At 35.9% G+C, this 20,013-nt stretch overlaps 1 protein-coding gene across 5 annotated transcripts in view; it reads right to left on the bottom strand.

Moving 5' to 3' along the window:
• BMPR1B (bone morphogenetic protein receptor type 1B) overlaps positions 1-20,013 on the bottom strand; it is a 238,763-nt gene that overhangs the window by 179,934 nt on the left and 38,816 nt on the right. For all 5 annotated transcript variants that reach the window (NM_205132.2, NM_001397879.1, XM_040698737.2 and 2 more), the window contains one exon: positions 8,896-8,966. The gene's annotated coding sequence lies outside the window, so the exon portion shown is untranslated. The remainder of the gene's footprint in view (positions 1-8,895; positions 8,967-20,013) is intronic.

Genomic DNA, 20,013 nt, shown 5'->3' with positions numbered 1-20,013 from the left:
GTGAAACTTTATCTGTTGCTTACATGCATTTTAAGTCCACGTATAATTTTATAATTCATGGCATTATGGAAATAGCTTCCTAGGTCTCTGTACCTACCACCTCCTATTATTTAGTGGTCTTTTATTCTCTCAAAAGATCCAGCATGCATATTCATGTTTGTGTCTTTATATTGGCAGAGCTAGAAATTTTAATAGGAGTAGCCATCAATAAGTTTATTCTTTCACAGTCAATGTTATGAACCTCCTAAAAGATGTCCTCTAGGTGGTTGTTGTAGCAAAATTTTACTATGTTTACATTTGTGAAAATATTTTAAAAACACCGAAGGGTGGTCGTACAAAACAGGGAACAAGAATTCCCACACTGAATGGCTATATGAAAATAAAAGGAAGTGAGAAATGTCTACTTAAGGCCTTGAGGCTCTCTTCAGTAGGTAACACATCTACTAAGATGCTTCCTTTTTCTCCTTCGTAGCAGTAGTGCCTAGTGCAATTATTCATATGGCTATAAATGCTAGAAATATATCTGAATAATTGTACTCATAGGCTTTGTGTTTGCTGCTGTTTTATAAGTGTAATGCTTTGTTTCATCACAAAATAATTGAAATGTTTTGTTGTTATGTCCTTCCAATATTCATTATATTTATTTTTTTATTGTGAATGATGGCATTTATAACAAACATAAATGTCTAAATACAGCTGAAAAATCACTCAAGTCAAAAAAAAAGAAGTCACTTATTACATCTTCCTTGCACAACAAAGGGCTATGAAGACTTTATGGAACATTAATTGCCACCTATCTAAGTTGATATTCCAAAAACTGTAAGCCCAACATCTAAACTCAAGAACCGTAAGGTAAATTAGAGGCATAAAATATTTGAAATCAGAATGAAAAAAAGCACATGCTGCATATAACAAACAGAAAACTAAATGTACAAATATTTAGCATTAAAACTAAAAAGAAGCATGTATAAACAGCACTTAACTTTGATAACTATTTAAAGTAAAATACCAATTTGAAGATGAAGATAATTGAAGATTTTATATCCACTTCTGAATAAAAGTTTTAGCTGCGAGTATTTTTTTAGATTAAAGTTGTAAAACAGTGCATCTACATTATAACTTTGCAGAAATTACATCTCACACATATTCCTGCAAAAGAGGAAAGCAGGACTTTAGGGACTAAAACAGCAAAATCAAGTTCATGGCATATAAATTTACAAAATGACATAATAGAGGAGAATTGCCAGCAAAGGCTCGGACTGACTGACACCAATGGGTGTCATACTGCTGACCTCACTGAGGATACAGCGCACAAAATCTCTGCTGCATAAGGCTCTCAAATTTAGGATGCAATCTTGAAACCTGCACTCAGTTATTTAAAACATACATTCACTGATGGGAAATGTAAATATGAAGGCATAACTATTAGAGCTAAGTGCAATGACTTGGACTTTTGACCAAAGAGCAGGGTTTGGAGTCTCTGTTTTAGATTAGTTTGGTAACCTGGGGGGGACCAGTATTAAAACATTGCAGATCAAAACAAAATAAGTTCATGCAGAAGTCTGACTTGAAAATTTAAAAGAATTCCTTTCCTCAATCCACTAAGCTCTATTATCATTAGGACTATATTCCTTAAGTTAAATATCTAATTTTTCACTGCAGCTGTGAAACTGGAACTTTTCACGAAACTAATGAACATAAAGTATTAAGAAAATCATATAGAAGTTATCTGAAGTCAGAGTAAATTCTCCAGACTGAAAGATGGAAAAAAAATACTAACTTAAGAAGCCAACTGATCCATTTGGAAAATACTTGAGACCATTTTATACTAGAAATTAAGGAAATTGCCAGAAAGGTCTAGTATTTAATTTTACTACCATTTTTTGTTTGTTTGTTTTTTGGAATTCAAGTTACCTTGGCTTCCCAACTCTAATATCCTATTTTGAACAGGGCTTGAAATTTTACAAGCTTATATGAAGTTATAGTCCTAAATCCCATTACTGAAAAATGTGGTGCCTGATTCCAGGTCTTTTGAATATAACCTAGAAATAAAGATTTAAATATCAGTCCCAGCTGCCGTAGACCTCAAATACAGCTAGATAACTTATTCCAGAACTGTATGAAGCAAGACACTTAGATTTAAAACATGATACATTGCCTGATGTAGGATTAGTTATTTGATTCCAAAAATTCACACAGGAAATGCAAAAAGTCTGTTTGTTACCAAGGTGTACTTAGACATCTGTTTTGTATCTGCACCATAGAAAATAACTGCAAGTATAGATACTTAGAACAACCTGTATATACATACATACATACATATATATATATATATATATATATATATATATATATATATATAACCACACCCCACACCACCAAAACCAGCAGAGGTCTCTTTTTTTTCCCTCGAAAATGTAAAAAAATAATTTTTATTTTTATTTTTTTCAAAAAGCAACACTTAGAAAAAGATGAATATAGGTTTATTTAAGAAGTGCCTTAAAGAAGGGAAGCAAGTTAAAATTCACCTTTGAGAGCTCAAGGCAGCCAAACTCCAGTTGCTCACTTAATCTTTGCTGGTAGAAGAAGAAAATACTAAGTAGCTAATAAAAGATTACTGCTCTCAGTGCAGAGCTTTTGAGAGCTCTTTGTCATCTCTAAATTGTATTTCTATTGTTAGTACTACTGAAAAGTAAAAAAAACAAAATCACCATATTGTATCTCGTATAAGACAATGTAGGGCATTTAACTTCTGTCATTGTCAAATGTTTGTCAAATTGTTTCCTTTTAAGTCATGTCTACGTATCTGTCAGAGAACTGAAGTGAGTCACTTAACTTGTTAATGTGGTAATTAAAAAGTTCAGTATATCATGTCTAAGCATCTTTCCAGAGATTCATATATACAGGTTAAATCTATAAACTTTATTTTAACACATTTGTGTATGGTGCCCTTTCCAAATTCTGTCAGCGCCACTTCCTCAAGCTATTGAGACAGGGAAAAGTATATATATCTATATTCAACTGGTAACCCTGTCCCTTCAGAACAAATAATCTATCAAATATCAGGATTTATTTTTTTTTTTTTAAGTCCCATTCTCAATTTGATCTCAGGAGCAGTCTCTGCTCCAGCAGCATCTTAAATTAACATGATTATGTTCTGAGTTCCTTAAGTCTGAAAAACTGAGTGTTTTCCTGGAATTTAACATAAATTAATGACTAATGCTGCCATCGCCAGAACAACCCCCTGAGCTCTCAGTTTCTTAGTCTCTCCTAAGGATAGTCACAAAGCCACAAAGAAAGACAGAGTACTCCACAGCTTTTAAACAAATACTACCAGGTTTTAAACATGTGCATGTTTGCAAAAGCTCTAAGCCTCTATTGCTCAAACCACTTGTGGTTTCTCAGCATTACTTTTTTTTTGAATGATTGTGTCTTTATAAAATAAACATGTTTGAAACTAAATTACTTGCTCGTCTGTGGGGAATAATTATAAAATTAGCTTGCTCTAATTTACACTTGTGGGTTTTAAAAACATAACCAAATACCATAGCGAGTCTCCTGGAGAAATCAAAGTCTGACATGTCAAACATGGTTTAGCTCATGTACGTGGACTTTGATTTTCTCAATGCAGCAGTTTGATCTCTACAGAAGGCTTAATCCTTTCTTTTTGGGTCACGATTAGCAAATAAGTATTCCCATTTGTTGGCCTCCAGAAACACTTGTATGCATTCAACATGCCAATAGGTTGTGCAATATATTATCCAAGTAATTGAACTGCAGACAAAGCAGTGATAATCAACATGTGGTATTTCAAGCCAAGCCAAAGTTGGCTGTTAAATACCTCAACATCCCAGTCACACGATGGAAGGCTGTGCTACCATTTCAAACAGATTCCTTAGAAACATACTCAAAGTTCAGTTACCACTATTTAGGAACACAGCATGATTTATTTTAACGTGTCCTTCAGTTCCACTGATTTCAAATCAGTACATTATCACAATGCTTTACTATCTTGACGCAGAATGTTAAATTTTTGAGCATTAGGTAGTCATCATTGGGGACAGGAAACTGCAACTATCAGCTTATTTCCAAAGCAATTTCTGTTATTCCAGTAGGCAGCATTGGTTGACACTGTCAATATTTTAACATTGTTATTCTGGAATTTAGTTAAATTATGCTTAGTCAACAAAAATCAACTCTTACACAGCTTCCTCCTACTTTACTCTTAACTTGCCACCCATCACCTTTCCAGAAGTGGATGTGCAACTTCACAGATCCACAAGACGTGCATGCATAATGAAAATTATTCATTGTTCCACAGGATATCACAGGCTTGTTTCTACTACCAGTGGCAAGAACTTGTTAGGCATCCTAACAAAAGTTTGCCTTTTAATTCAAGGCCGGAGAAGATACATATCGTACTTTCTGTATCCAGATAAGGTGGCTTTAGGTCTTACATACTGCTTTTGATCCCTCAAGGTTGCAAAGATTTAGTTATACTGCCCTTGCCACAACACCTTGTTTTACTCTACTTCTAATCAATCTTTTCATGCAACACCTGATCAAGATTTTTTCCCTTGGATCACATCAAAGCCAATACTTTGGATAGCAACTTTTCCATGCACTGTGTGATTCCCTGAAGAGAATCTCATTCCCAACCTTCCCAAAGCTTCAGTTCTTCCAAGCTGAGTAATAAATCATACCGCTAACCCCCAACTTTCACTTTTCATCCCTTGCTAAAACAGCACTTTGAGTCATGTGTTGTCTTAGGATTAGTTTGGCCCTTCCCAAATCCTGTACCTCACCTGTCAGCAGGGACTGACTCCTCTTCCCTACTTCTCACTAGCTAAAATTAAACATTACTCCTCCATTTTTCTAGAGTTTTCCCAGGAGCTAATTCATTCTCTAACCCAACATAAGAGTCAATAGTAAACACTGTATTTAAGAATCTGTACTGCACATGGTGTACTGCAAGGCGTACTACACACTAGCACAGTTTTTCAACTGCAGTTAAATTTACCTTGTGGGTAATACCTCTTCTCCCTGGCTCCATCTCCTGTACTAATTGACTTTTAGACACAAAAGAAAACCAGCAACAACATGAGGAAGAGATGTATGTTAAGCAAATACATTCCTCAAGACATATATTATTCACATTTCCAAGCTGAAAGCTGCTTCGCAATGATCTGAAATGAACTATTTACTTAGAATGTGGAACAGGAAAGGTAACAAGATGTTGTCTTGCATAATTTTCCACGCAGATCAGCCTTGCTCTGTTGCATCGTAACATGCAACTAAGTTATTTATTAGTAATCTGAAAGTTCTGAGAACATTTTCTGAAGGATGGTTCCTAGCTTCAAAACACTGTATGTTTCACCAATTCATCGACTCTGCTGTCAGCTATATGCAATAAACGAAGTGTAAACAGCATTTGTCTTTCAGTGCTCCTTAGATGGAAGAGCTGCAATAAATCTTTTGAACAGCAGGTACTGTCTGTTTCTGAGGCGTGGCATTATACTTTGATAATTAGATTAGAATCAATTAGTGAAAATATCCAAAATAAGCAAGACAAGAAAATGTCTGACTACCTGGAAAGTTAGGCTCCCCTAGTAAAACAAACATTTGAGTAGTATCAATGATCTGTTCATATTTAAGGAAAACAATCACCCTATTTTCCTTGCTTCATTTGTGATACTATGCATTCCTGCATTTTGTTTCCAAAAACATCACAGAGAAGGTCAAGCTCCTTTGAGCCAAATATTATTATTGGGGATAGCCTTTGCTTTCTGACACAGCCCTGTACAGTGGGAAGAATAAGCAAAAAAATTATGTGTTCTGCTGTAAAATAGACCAATACAAAGATTGTTTCTGCCCCCAGGAGTTCATGATTTTTAAAAAAGGTCAGAGAAAAAAGAATTAAGACACACAAGGGAAGGATTGTCAAGTTTACACTTAAACTACATTATGATTTAAAATAATTACACTGTTAGTTATATCAATCAAGGAAAAGACATAGGGAAAATGAAGAACAATTTCTGACCCTCCTCGTCCCTCACTATCCTCTCCTAGGGACTTGAGTTATAATACTATTCTAAAACATTAACTTGGACTGCTCCCAGCAGAAAGCATAACTGAATTTGCAGCCCACTTGCATTGTCAGTTGTCAAAGTATTTGTCTTATGGTTATACACAATTCCTAGAGTTTAAATCTTTCAGTGTATAATGTAGAAACATCTAATGTCAAAAATAAATCTAAATTCATTTAGTACTCAAAGACAGCCTTTTTGTGGCAGACCAGAGGTAGAAGGCAGGGTATAGTTAAGATATATTTCTTCATGAAACCTGCAGCTACTGCAAGAGTATTTAACCTGAAAGAATGGTTATGGTACAGTGAAGTATGAGAGCTCATAAATTATAATGTACTTTTTTTTCAGTGATACTATTAAGTGATTCTACCTTGTATAGCTTGAGTTCCTCCCACAGAAGTGCATGAGCATTGAGTCATTGTAGACAAGAACCAAATCCGTCACTGATCACATTTGGGAATTTCTATCAATAAGTATAACTCTTACACCCAGTTGTCTACTGATAGACTTGGAGTATGAGTTCCTAGCTTCTACACCCCCACAGAATAACCAAGCCCAGGTAAAGTGTTGCTGATCTGTTGCACGGGCTGCTTTGTTCACCTACAGGAAACCAAATACCCCAGGGACTGTAAACATATCTAATTTTTCCAAATACAGAAAGAAGTGCAGTGAGCTAGATCTAACCTATTACAGATATCACTGGGAAATGTTTAATGCATGCACAAGAACCATAGAGCAGTCGCCAAGGAAGAATAACACTGATTCAATGGTAAAAAAAATAATAATAATAATAATTAAAAAAAAGCAGAAGCATTCTGTTTCACTACAGTTTGGGGCTTTATACAGAAACTGAGACTTACAGTGGGAAGAAAGGTACTGTACTCTAACCAACAAATTAACACATTAGATACAGTACTGTTATATACTTAAAGATATTTGAAATGAGTTCTCCAATGCAAAGAAGAATAAAAAAAAATTAAAAAGAGAGAAAAAAAAAAACAAACTCAATTAGATCCTAACCCAGTAAATTCTCATTTCCTTCAATATGGGTATTGCCAGAATGAGATTAAGTTTAGGCCATATTAATTTATCTCTAAATTATTATTAATACAGTTTTATGTATGTTAGCATAGCAATTTTTCCCCCTGCATCTTCAGCAATCTAACACTGAAATGGATTCCTTTACTAAGGGTCCATGAGTCCTCCAACAGATGTACCACTTCAGCAGGAAAATTTCTCTCCCCTTTCAGAATTGATTCAGAATTCACCCAAAAGCAGTTTAGTCTCTGAGATTATGCATGCTGAGTAAACAAAAAAGAACAGTGACAAAATGTGAACTTTTGAAATGAGGGATAACAGCTTCATGAGAGGCAAGGGGTGGGGAAGAGAGTTGTACCAAGGTACATTTGAAGGATTTTACTGAACTCAAGGAAATTTTTTGTATTATCAGGGAATAGGTGATCAAAGACAAACCATAATTTCATAAACCAGTCAAAGAATCTGAAAGATATGTTTATATGAAAGATATTTCTTTCTGTATATTTTGCTAAGCAAGAAAGCAATGCAACTCTTAACGTCTATCAGCCTATACAACCTTAAGGGTATGAAGATTATAGCTTGCTCTCTTTCTAGTTGCAGACTATAGTACAGTAAGCATCTGTAAACTGATAAAGCTGCATTAATACGCTGTGTCACGATTATGGTGCTTTATTGCTAAAACACTGTATAATACTTCCCTAAGAGTATCTCAAAAGTTAAAACTATATAGGCACTAACAAAAAAATCTGTTATCATTTAACATATTGACACATTCAGACAGAGTTTGCAGTCTCTATCAGGTGATAACTGCTAAATGGCTGTGTGTGAATTCAAGCCCCATTGAATAGAAATTAGAGTAGACTTGCAATAGAATTGAATAGATTTGCAGGGCCTAACTGAATCGCACAGCATGCAGGACACACTGATGATCAGTCTGCTACACATGTGGTCTTTGTTAAAATAGGCCAACACAAATCTTTGCAGTTGTCCAAATTAAACCTACCTATGAATACTTTTCAAAATTTGCCAAAAGGAGTTTAAGGAAAGCCAATGGCTTTATGCTAATTTTGGCATCAAAATGTGCAACTAGCAGGTCAATACTAAGTTACACTCTGCACCTTTAAATGTTTCTTGCATGCTCTGTAGCTGTCATAGAAAGACATTTTAGCACAATGGAAAGCAAAGATCACTGGGGAAAGCATCTCAGAGGAGACTTCCATAATTTCATCCTCTTCTCTATTTCCAATAACAAGAAGTGGGATAGGCATTTGCTACTTATTTTTGAAAGCATATCTCAATTAAAATAGGTCTTAAGACTCTTAGCTCTCATGCAGCAGTATAGAGCAAGCCTGAACATTTTCGTTGAGAAGTGGCATGGACAACTCATATTTTTTTTATTATTATTGTTATTATTTATTTAAAAGTTCTCACTGAATATGTGTAAGTGTTATGGAGAATGGTTGGGCAGGCCAGTTGAATGAGATATGGAAAATGTCACAAGCTTCAATAGTTGAACAAATTGCTATCCACTTTGTCATGTTGATCTACATGTACTTGCTTATCTTCAGAGCTTTTACTGATACCTGTGGTAGAATTACACATTCCATTCCCAATGCAACTTATGTTATCACGTACTGAACTTACTACAAAGCACAGAACTTGGGTGAAAAAAAAAAAAAACCCACAGAATAAACAAACCCTCCATTGACAAACTTTCTATGAGCTTGTAATAATGAACAGTGTCCTATCATATCAATAGATGCTGTCTTACCTTTATCAAGAAAAGCTGAAATGTCCCTTTCTGCTATTCAACTTCCAAGGACAAAAGAAATGAACTCCACCCTGTGGGCAAAGAAATTTTTAAAATGATTACTGATATTCTGAAAGATTTAATTCATTACAAAACAATATAGACTTTCCAATTCTGTTGTGATAGGTAACAATGTAATGATATCTGGAAAAAAAAGTCCACTGATGGTATATAATTAGTCATGTATTTACTGCATGGTAAATGTCCCTTGAAGAGGCAGTGAACTGGTTATAAAATACTCAACAACACTATTTCATGAGGAAAATTATTACACTTTTATGTGTTAAGTCAGTTTATAGGAGAAGCTAGTAGCACTACAATCTGCTATGGAATCTTTGACCACACAGGTTTCCATCGCATCTTAACAGGGGCCATGGAATGATGAAACAATGTGATACACGTTATTAAAAATAATAATGGATGCTCAAATAATTAACATCCCTGACACACTAAGGATCATCCCTCCTCCTTGTTGCAATAAACACAGGAAACCATACAATACAGTGGGAGTCAGCTGAAACTTTTATGGCAGAGATCATAAATCTCAGGGCGAGATCAGCAGCCTCACAAGTAGCATGGAGATGAAGATTAGCTTCATGCAGGGTTTTCAAGATAAAGTCATAAAGTTTTAATGAAGTCCACAGCAAAAGCAGTTTCAGACAGCTGTAGGACTGAAGACAAGCCTGGAGAACTATTCCTTGAGGCTGGAAGCAAGTGAAAATGAAGATGGAACAACAGCTACGCAAGGATGCTGAAGAAGATAGAGGAGAAGCAATGTTCTACATTCTTGCATTGTACGAAAAAACAATTTCACAGACTGAACAAAGGCACAAGAACACAGACAAGGAGAAACGGGAGGACCAGAGCTTTTTCTTCTTTTACAAATCTCTATAATTAACTACTCCATTAGCACGCTAGAATGCAAAGGAGAAATTATTCATTTAGACAGCTCCTATGAAATCTTTACTATGTCATTGCTTATCTTATCTGAAGTAGTTTTACACATATCAACACCAATTCAAGAGTTGCAGAACAGCTCAATTTCGTTCCTATCCCAAACAGTGCCCAAATATTTATCATTTCCTTCACAATACTAGAACAGCTAGAAGTTTTGCAAGGTCATAAATAGAACTGATTTGCTGATAATGGTCTCATTGAAGTAGCTGTCCTTTTTCCTTTAGAAGATTTGTTGTCCTCCAGTTGTTATAATATGATGTTTGAAAGGAAAAATTATTGCTGTTTGTTACTAAAGAAAATTTTTGTCACTAATCATATGCTTAGACTTACTTTTTTTTTTTTTTAATATTCAGCTAGCTTATAATGACATCGTTAGTTCACAGCATACGTTACAGATCTCCTTCTTCTGAGATAACTTAAAAGAAAACCTGTTCATAATAGTTCTGTGAACATTCCTGTACAGAAAATTAACCACTGAAATGAACTGTGATATTTTGGGTTTTCTAAACAGAGACAACCTGCTGATGGTGAATACTTCTCCCAAATACCTTCAGCCACGGCATCCTGGAGTCCTCATACATCTCTGATATGTATTTCCTGATGAATTAAAATTCAAAACACTTACTGACTTTACTCCCCAGAATCATTAAAGAGATTTTTTTACAGGAAAGATGGGAAGGGACTTTTTATAAGGGCACGTAGTGACAGGATGAGGGGAAATGTCCTTAAACTAGAAGAGGGTAGATTTAGACTAGATGTTAGGAAGAAATTGTTCACTTGAGAGTGACGAGACACTGGAACAGTTGCCCAGAGGTTGTAGATGCCCCTATCCTGCAGGTGTTCAAGGCCAGGCTGGCTGGGGCTTTGAGCAACCTCAGCTAGTGGAAGGCGTTCCTGACTATAGCAGGGGGTTTGGAACTACGTGATCTTAAGAATATGTTCCAACCCAAACCATTCTATGATTTTGAAGACTTCCCTTTTCATTGCTGAACTTCTTCAAAAGGTATTGAATATTGGGGATCCAACTCTTCCACTTGCATCAGGTTATGCGCATAAGGTCATATCCTTTCCGAAATACTCAGATTGTGTTTATAGATCCTAGAGGTTTGTCTGCTGTTCACACAAAGCTACAGCTTGAAAAGGGTTTTTTTTTAAGCTACTTGATTTCCAGCCACTCCATATTAGTTTTTCAGAATACTGATGTGCAATATCACTGCTCTGTTTCACTCTTCCCCTTCCAGTCCTGCAGCATCACTCTGAAAGGGGGGAAGTCTATCCATTGGCAACACAAGTCTTTGCAGGATTACTTACCTGGCAGCTGCTTGGCAGTACAGCAGAAGGTTGCCCCCCAATAAGGGGCATAAACCTCTGCACTCAAAGGAATACAGATCATAAACAAGCACAGCAATTTCAGGATTAAAAACTGAAGTATAAAATATATTACAATAGATATAATATATACTCTCTCTCTCTCTCTATATATATATATACACACACACACACCATAATATATACAATATATACTTCAATACTAATTTAAATCCTACTGTAAAGTCTAGGCTAAAGTAAATTGTTCCTCTAGAGCAAAGGTTTTAGATTCATAAGAGAATGACTTAGAGGCTCAAAAATAATGACTTCGGCTTTTATCTCACAGGTGATCATTTTCCAGAAAACCTAGCTTAATCGTGTGCTCCCACAGAGCACTTGATTTGTGGCTTCTCATGGGAAGTCAGTGGAGGAGAGGATGGTAACACCATCCACAGTCACAAGCACTTTAATGCAGAAAATGCAAACCTCATGGACATATATGGATACAATGAAAAAAAAAAAACAAAAACAAACAACAAACTGATCCTGAACAGAAAAGGCAAAGGTCTTGGATAAGCACAAAAAAGGTCTTTTTGTTTTGTTTTTTGAACTTCCCAAGAAGAATTTGCCCATGCTGAGCTAATGTTAAATACACAAATGGAGGTATGCTCACTATAGACAAGGTAGGTCTATAATCTTGCTTTAACCATGACACTGCATGTAACCTGCATGTAACCTTCAAGCTACTAAAAAGCATGCTTTCTTATTTGAGAGTGCTTTCTGTTCTTTTCCTCAATCTATTTCACGTTTCATTTTCTGATCTAAGGGTGACAATGAACAAAAAACGTTTCAGCTGGCATTTGACCATATGCTACCAGTATGGGCTGAGTTAAAACGAAGAGAAAATATTATACAATTTATTATCAGAAAGACAGAAAAGTCTAGAATGTATTGGGAAACAAATACAGAAAAGGTATGCAGTACAACTTCTACTGTGCTTCTGCACACAATTATAACCAAGATTTGATATCCCTGTATCTGATCTCATAATTGTGCATAACCAAAACAGCAGCCAAAAAGGTCAGTGCCTACAAAAACATGAAGATGATTCATCATTAGCATTCACACTCAATTGCATAAAAAACACCTATAATCCAGACCAAATCTATCATTCCTCTTAAAGTCTGCAAGGACAGAGAGAGAAACTTCACTCTGCTCCTGATATAATCAGGGATTTCATAAGTAAGCTGATACTATGGCAGCAAAATGCTGGGAAACGATACAGTAGCCATGAAAATGTAATATTTCATAAAATAAGAAAGCTGTTTGCCACGACTGATATTTCTTTAGACTTCTTAAATAAAGCTGAATAATATTTCCATAGCTATCCCACACTCTCCGTCACAGCAGCCCTTTCAAAGGGAGTTCCCCATTGGGAATGCCAGAGACAAAGCGGGACCAGTGCTCTGCAGCCCGGCGCAGGAGGTTGCCCTTTTCCCCTCACCCCATTTATCAGCCTTGCAGGCAAAAGCTGAGAAAGAGGCACAGATTGGAATAATTACACAGATAGTTAGGGCCTTATTAGACAAATTGCTCAGGATCAGTAGTATTTAAAATCTATTGAGAAAATGAATAGATGCCATCAGAAAGCTTCTAAGAGAGACAGATTATAGAAAAGTGCTACAACATGAGGAGCTGCAAGATTTCACGATGCGTCCTCTGTTAGGCAAAAAGACTGCCTTCTAATGAAAAAGTCAATGAGGAACTCTTCTGTAAAACATGTAAGCACAGCATAAATAAATGCGCAATTTGACTGCAGAAACAATTTTACTCGACATCAGTTTTCATCAGTGGGTTTAGTTTGCAACTGACAGAAAGCTATGATAGAATGAAATTGATTTAATGCATTTGCAATCATTTGTACCTACATGTTTTATCAGGGAAAAAAATATGATTGCAATATAGACATGAAGCTGAGTAAGCACATAATGTCAATTGAAAAAGATGAAAAGATCCCATCTGAAAGTGAATTTGATACCATAAAGCTTAGAACACAGGCATTCTTTCTTATCAGCACTGAATGCACAGGAGATATTCTCCACCTATTGTGCATAACTTGCACAAAAGATCTTCAGCTTATATACATGACTTGTCTTACATATGCAAAAGCTTTTCTGGGCAGTACATACATATTCAATACTTTCCTCAAAATCATTAACATAGGGTTCTGTCTCCTTGCACATGTTCAGTCTTCTTGTGGTGCTAGTCCTGAGACCTTTAGGATGAAGTCAGAACTTCACTGTGTTCACTGGGCAAACTCAGTATTCATGCACGCTCAGTGATCTCCTTGCCTTATTGCACAGTATTTGATTTCACAAAATTAGCTGATTCAAGCAGAACTTCCTTATCTACCTGATATAAAGAGGTCACTATATCATCGTTATCTACTTGCTGCAAGAGAACAGATTCTTCCTGTTTTCTAAACAAACTGTGGGGCTATCTGTCAATGAGCATTAGCAGCCTTAGCAATATCACTACAACTTGTATTAAATCCACTTTTCCTCTCCTATTAAACTACCTGTTTTTAAAATCATTTCATTCTTCATGTAGGACAGAATCATCCAAGATTTCTGCAACACCAATTCAAGCTTGCAGTTTTATAGTGGCATGTCAGTGAAATAAATGGAGGCTCCATATTAGAAATAAATAAATAAATAAGAACAACCAGAAGGTACAAATAAATCTTCTGCTGAGGAGAAACTAAACTAGACTTTGGGGGAAAAAAGTGGTTCCACAGGAAAGCAGCCATCAGTGACAAACTGTGAAGTTTTATATGCCATGCACTATCAACCAGAAGGGAAAACTGTAGCTCAAAGCACTGGCAAACCACCATCTTGCCTACAAGACTAAAATTTCCCCCACAGTTTTCCCAGACACCCTAAGGCTCCCAGTGTTTATGTTATTAGGAAGACACAAAGTCCTTTCCTAAGACATTCTTATATTATTACAGAAATAAAACCACTACCGCTTTGCCATAGACTGAAGGCACATCTATTTCAAACCATTTCAGTAATGCTCTTTTCAGCTTTTCTATAGTTACAGTGCTGCGAGTTGTCTGAGAGATTCTCCAAGGTGTAGGCATTAAAATTAAGGATGATCTCCTATGCAATGGAGTCTTTGTCTGCTCTGGTTTGTCCCTCCATTCTTACTCATACTTTCCCACATCCACAGATAATGTGCTTTTCATGCACTACACTCCATGCTATCTAGCCATTTACACACAGAGCCATTTCTGCTCTCTATTAGGACAAGTATCGAGCTAAATATCCAGTGTGAAATTTGATCCATCTGTTTTCAAGGGAAGTACAATATATATATATATATGTGTGTATACTTTTGTATGTTTTTATATATACCTACATACAGACACATGTATATATGTGTGTCTTTTGGACAAATACATGCAAATATTTTCTTGGTACAACAAGACTAAACTACCATTTCAATCTGAAAGGCAGAGTTACATTCCCAGTGTTAAAAACATAGAATATATTGGGTTTCAGTATTTGCTGCAACTGTTCTCATGCATGCAGAAGTACTGCAAGCCACAAGAAAGCTTCCTCTGCTTTCCCCATTCAGCTTGTAGGTTCAGTGTAGCAAATAAATGCAGCTGACAAGCAGCAGGACTGGAGTGCAAAGCCCTTGCAACCCTTTTGTCATCCATCCAGTCATTCATCCATCTCCTGAACTGCACGAGACATAGGGACACTTCTCTAGTAGAACAACTCCCAGGGTCATTGCTGTTCCTCTTGTCAGCACAGAGGAATCGAGAATTAACTACTTATCCAGCATACAAGAGGGAAAGGGTCTAGAGTAGTGTCTTCCATTTATCTGTTATCTCCCACAGGCTTTCACCCTGGTCTGAAAGCAAAGAAGCTCAAGAAGCTGAGCTGAATGAATAGTTGAGGAGAATAGGTCAGATTTATCCCAGGATTAAACAACCATAAACAAATGAGACTATAAGGGGGGCCACTGTTTGGCATTATAATTGATTTTTTGTTTTGTTTTGAGATTTTGGAGAATATTTTGCTTTATTTTGCTTTAAGAGCAAATCATAAATTCTATAAATTCTCAATTGCATAAGTCTTTGATTTTCAAAAGGCTGATGAACAGCTTCAATACACACTTAATAATCCACTCCACTTCAAAGGATTTCAATGCCTCCCTATCAGCAGTAACACTGTATTCATTTCCACTTCATGGAAAAGAAATCAGGATCATAAACAAATGTAATTGCTTAAAACACAGTCAACTTTTAAATATTTTCTATGAAGTTCAAGTGCAAACAAATATCCCCCAGGTTTACATGGCTCTACGGAGACTAATCAGCATAGTCAATATTGGAACACTGTATTCTAGCCAGTCTAAAATTAGTACTTGAGACACTCCAGTGTTGTTTTTCATGGAGAAGTGATAGAGAAAAGGTACTACAAAAAGCACGTGCATTGACATTATGAGTCACCTGTTTACACTTCTTAAAGCAACTACCCAGGTAGGTTTGAGGCAGGTAAGTTTAAGGGAAGAGCGCAAAGTTATATTTCAGAGGAGTAAGGTTAAAAATGTAACTGTGGCATGCACCTACACTTAACAACTGGAAATTCATTTCCAGTTTCAGACACAGACAAGACTCAAAAGACCTATTTTGTTCTTTACACAAAGACCAGCTGGCACTACTGGTAGAAATGCCGAGCCAGTGCAACTACATTTTCCACATGGAGTTTATGGACACTGTTAATAGATATGTTGGAAAAAGCAATAGTTACATACCAAAAAGCAGAGCGCTACATGCTCCAAGAAAATGGCTTCAATACCTACACCAAAGCACATTAGAGAAGACAGAACATGAAATCATGGGTTGTTGATGACTAAAGTACATAGGAATATTTAAAGCACAAAGAGTACTTAATATGCTTACTGCCAACTCAAAAATGTGTCAACTGTTTCTCTTCCAAACACATGCCCTGTGCTGTAACTTGCAATCTACCCAAAATATGTGTAAGGTCACCTGGAAGAGCCACCTTCACTGCTTAATCTGTAATTTGATATTCAGACAGTAGGTTAAAATTATGAAATAAATATTACCCAGTAAGCTACCTAAAATCCCTTCCACGTATGTCTCTGTAAATTCAAAACCTTTTCCTTTAAAATAACAGGACTACATCAGTAGAGAAATAAATTAAAACACCAACCCATGCATATGATAGCTCCAGCATGAAAGAAATATCTATGAGAAATGGTTACAAAAATGTTACAAAACTTCTATATTTGTTGATTTTTTGTTGTTGTTTGTTTTAATAATGCTAAAAATGGAAATAGGTGGGGAGAAAAACCCACAGGAGATAGAATCAAAGGTCCTTTTAGGCTGATGTAGTGAAAAATAAGGAAGTCATGAAAATCTGCATAAAAACCAGAATAATTTCTAAAATCTCCCTTATTTACAACACGATATGCTATTACCATTAAAAAAAAAAAAAAGAACCAGATCTGCACTCCTCTGTTTGTGGACTTCATACAAGAAAGTGCTCTGTGCTTTCTTTTAAAAAGACCTATTCACTGCGTACTGTAAATAAAATGGGGTGAACTAGGGGGAAGCAGGGGACAGAAGTCCTGTCTTAAATGATATAATCCAGTTGCCGCATTAAGCTGCAAGAGAAATGACAGTCAGGTCTCCATCCATCTGAACAGCCTTCACTGCTCTGGAGGAAGGAGAGTAGTAAGTAATTTGTTAATTGAATGGAAAACACAAATTTCCAAATGGAAAAAATGCACCTTAGTACAGTATGAAGCAAGTTACTAATACACTGCAGTAGAAAGTAATTTGTGAACTGAATCTCAGGGCATTTCCTTTCACCTGTCTTTACTTCAGAGCTGACTGTTCTTGAACTATAGGGGCTGCATACTAAATAGCAGTCACCAGTTTTGTCTACCGCATATGCACACAAAAAAATAAACATATATGGAAACAGTATGAAAATTGGGAATGATTAGAAGCATTATGACATGGAAATACCACTTAGGCATGAAGAGCGCATAACATTACCCTTGAATAATTAAGGGTCGATAGGTCAGTACTTGCATGCAGACCTTTCCTCAAAGCAAGGTTACCAAAGTGACCTATCCTCAATCCACTGCCTCCCAATGTAGTTTTTGCCCATCTCTGTTCCAGGTTTTCTACATACTTGGAATTCCACAGATGGTCCCCCTCACCCCCAAAGAAACCTTTTTTTCCAGATGAATTCCCCAGAACAGAGCAGAACTTTACTTCTCAGAAAACAGAGGGATATTTTCCAGAAATTTACAATTCTCAGAAGTGCAACAACTGGCTAATAATTGGTTATTCTGTAATTTTAAAAAATCGGATAGAAGTTTGAACACATTTTCAAAAGGCACTGATATTCTAATAAATACTAGAAGTATCATCATTTCAATTCAAATGATACATTCTTGGAAAAGCCTATCCTAAAACCACTTATAATGTTTTAGCCAAATACTTTAAGCATCGTATTCTTGATGTCCTTTGACAAGCACAGAGAAGAGTCAATATTCCAGTTCTACAGTCTCTCCTTTTTCTTAGCACTTTACTACATTTGTTGATGTTAATGATTTGCTAAGATTATTTCCCTTCAACCAGTCTTTGTATTTCTTCATTTTCTTCTTTAAAAATTACTTAAGTAACAGAAGCCATTGTGGCACTAACATAAAAGGAAAGATAGCACAGTATGTGATTTCCCAGCTGAAGTGTCTCACCTCAGCACACACAGCTGTGCCCATAAGCTCTCTTTTGCCATCACAGTATCACAGCGATGCATACACATACACCCTTTGGCCAAACACCCCACATTTATAACATTGTTTTCAACTGGATTGCATGTTTAGTGATCCTTTTTCCACATGCCTACTTGCATCTCCAGTGAAATATCTGTCTCTGGTATCTGCACCCTACTACAAGGTGCAAAGGCAGATTTCTATCTTAAAATAAATTCAGTATAATTAATACAAGATTAATAATGTATACAGAAATAAGATGTATCCTCTCTATCCAGACATCTCTCTTGTAAATGCTAATTTATAAGAATATATAAAACTAATTTATAAGACTATAATTTATAAGTGGACTAATTGAGTATATTTTTTCAGGAAAGAGATGAGAAATCCTGTAACTCAAATGATACAGAAATGTATATAAGGAAAATCTTTAATTTCCTATATTATTAGTGTAATACATTAACAGGAAGTCAACAAAGAGAGGTAAACTTAAATTAAATGAGAATAAAGGAAATCTGGATTTAATAATTGATTTTTAATCTCCTTTGCATTTATACTTCAGTGACCTTAAAGAAAAAACAAAGCCTCCTTTTCACTGGCTGCTGTAACCACTGAAACAAATATTAACTCTAAACCAAATTAAAGCAGTATCTTAAAGTACTGAAATAGTTCACTAAAAGTACATTATGCAAGTGGAAAACAAGTTTACCCAAATGGTCCTACATTCAAAACAAAATTGCTGAATAAAGAAATTTCTGTAAAGAGGATTTATTGTGAGCCTGGGTTCAAATTTTAAAGGTCTGTAAAAGAAACTTAGATGCCTGGGAACAATTCTTTCTTATATATATATATACACACACATTTTTTTAAGTGCATATGGACATTTTTTGTACATCCACCATGCCCTAAGAGACCTAGCTCCTCCAGGATGTCCCATACTCAGGGCTCCATGGGGCATGTTCACTACCCCAGAATTCTCAGAACATTTAGAGGATGGGCACTGTGACCTGTTCACCTTACAGCAAAACCTCTGCTGAAGCAGGCAGCCATTGAGATATCCATGAGCCATGGCTAGCTGCTGCTCCTCAAGACCACTGCTATACACTCCAAATCCCCTGGATAAAGCTTACAATCATGGCAGCTGAAACACACTACATCAAGAGTCATCCCACGCAAAACACCTGAACACCACACACGTGACTGGTTGCTCCCACAGTATTATCTAATAAGCTGATTTCAAGTTCTCCCCTAATGCTAAACATAAGTTTCCTGGTATGCATCCATTTCTGAGACTGAGGCCAATAAATTTTTTTAGCAGTGTTTTTCTTCACAGATCAAAACTGAAGATGCCACAAAGACAATGCATTATTTACTTTTTAAAATATCAAACCATTTTTAAAAGACAGCTCACTTAAATGTTTTACTTAAAGATACTAGTATTATTAACATTCTCTAAAGAAAGATACTCTACTTTGCTCCATACTTACAGTCTTTATTTTTAACTTTTCAATCAATTTTGGCAGTGCAAACAGAGAAGTGATTTTTATTAGCTTTCTCTACCTCCACTATGGCTGACTCTAGCTTGATTTCAAATACTTGCAGAATGCATTTGGTGACTGGACTACTAACCACAACATTTCTCTTTCAACTTGTTTCCTTAGAAGGTGATGGAATCAATTCTACTACTGTTATTTTCAGAAAAAAAAAAAAAAGATGGAACTTCAAAGACTACTGTTTTGTTTTAAACAGAGCCAGTCTGAAATCCAACTACCTGCTAGACTCTAAAATGCTTTTTTAAGCAGTTCACTTAACATAGCGAGTAAAAAATATAAGACAACACTTCAGCAAGTATGAAAAGATAGGAAAAAAACCACATGCTGTTACAGTCTGTTTGTAACTATGCATACAATATAATTAAGCATAAGGTAACAGTAGCTTAACTAATTCTATTAATCTCTATGAATACGCATTTCATTTGGCCATTTTCAC

This window comes from Gallus gallus, chromosome 4 (assembly GCF_016699485.2).
Source record: "Gallus gallus isolate bGalGal1 chromosome 4, bGalGal1.mat.broiler.GRCg7b, whole genome shotgun sequence".
NCBI classification, from domain to species: domain Eukaryota; kingdom Metazoa; phylum Chordata; class Aves; order Galliformes; family Phasianidae; genus Gallus; species Gallus gallus.
Note: the sequence above shows the minus strand (reverse complement) of the source record. Positions and strands in the feature narration are given on the sequence as shown.